This window comes from Geospiza fortis, unplaced genomic scaffold, assembly GCF_000277835.1.
Source record: "Geospiza fortis unplaced genomic scaffold, GeoFor_1.0 scaffold387, whole genome shotgun sequence".
Lineage (NCBI taxonomy): Eukaryota > Metazoa > Chordata > Aves > Passeriformes > Thraupidae > Geospiza > Geospiza fortis.
Window position 1 is genome coordinate 536,252 of NW_005054546.1, and position 1,286 is coordinate 537,537.

Genomic DNA, 1,286 nt, shown 5'->3' on the forward strand with positions numbered 1-1,286 from the left:
TGCCACTGCTCCAGTGCCAGGGCAAAGCTCAAGAGTTGCTGCTGTAATTCCAATTTTCTCGGCCTTTCTATCCAAGTGTCTGATTGCTCACATTTCTGAGACCTCTCGGAGTCAGCTCACAGCGGCCAGCAGAGGGGCTGGGCTGGGATGGAGGGGTGGAGGAGGGTCACTGGTGGCTCCCTGCTGGCCCTGGGGGAGGCTGTGGGGGGGTCTGGGCAAGGGGGACACAATTTGGGACATGTGTGTGCCACAGGTGCACAGCACTGTCCAGGGAACCAGGCCGTGTGTCTGTGGTGCAGTGTGGGCATGGCTGCTCTGCCTGGTGTGTGTTTCATCCCTGCCACCAAGAATAACAAAGAAAACCCTCAGCAACCCCAGCAGCACTTCTGGGACAGCACTTCTGGGACTCTCACAGCTGAACATCTCAAATTACTTTTCAAAATTGTGTAATGTCTTGCAATGGACTGTCAGAAGTCAAATGAACTACATTCAGGCTTGTCTTACAGCCAAGGAAATCCAAATAAACTCCATTTTCTCAGCCTAGACACAGGAAGACCATTTATCCCAGGTGATCCAAGACCAAAGTCTGAGAAAGAACAGGGGAAAAGTGCATCTCTCTTGGCTGCTCTTACACACCACTGTCAACAGATCAAAAATCCAGTGAACTTGACAGCTGCCCAGCTGAGTGAACAGCAAACAATCTGGGAATACAGGGCTAGGACCAGAGAAAAGCAACCAAAGGACATGGGAGAGGAAGAGGGAGAAAAAGCATAGGCTGGGGAGAAGAGTACTTGAGGACAGGAGCATTGTATCTCTGGAAAAAGGAAAAGGATATGTGACTTTATCCCAAAAAAATGGGGTTTGCTGGAGGGAGGAGTGGGGAAGGACAGTAATTGACTAAAGAAGGAAAATGAGAATAGTTTGACCCAATCAGTGCTCAGGTTACTCATTTATGCCTCTACTGGCTCAAAGTTTTTAACTAACTTCCCTTCTTGGTTCTCACGCCGAGAAGCCCTCTGTAGTCTGCTGCACCTGAAGTTTATATCGATACAAGATTCCAAGGGACGGTGTGGAAATCCAAGGACAACAAGTGACAGAGTGATGGGAAGGTAAATCTTTGTGTCCTGTTCACAGATGCCTGGCACAGGGAGCTGAACTGCAGACCCACCCTAAAGCTAGGGAAAAGGGAGCAATCTTCCCACAAAACCAGCAAAGGGAGAAAGCTCATGCTCTGAGCTGTTAGCCAGTGACAAGCAACAGAACTAGGCAAAATTAACTGTATCCTG

General features: G+C 49.1%; 1 protein-coding gene across 1 annotated transcript in view; it reads left to right on the forward strand.

Annotated features, from left to right (window-relative positions):
- TMEM79 (transmembrane protein 79) overlaps positions 1-1,166 on the forward strand; it is an 8,018-nt gene extending 6,852 nt beyond the window's left edge. The window contains exon 4 of the mRNA XM_031063967.1: positions 1,135-1,166. The gene's annotated coding sequence lies outside the window, so the exon portion shown is untranslated. The remainder of the gene's footprint in view (positions 1-1,134) is intronic.
- The last annotated feature ends 120 nt before the right edge of the window (positions 1,167-1,286 follow it).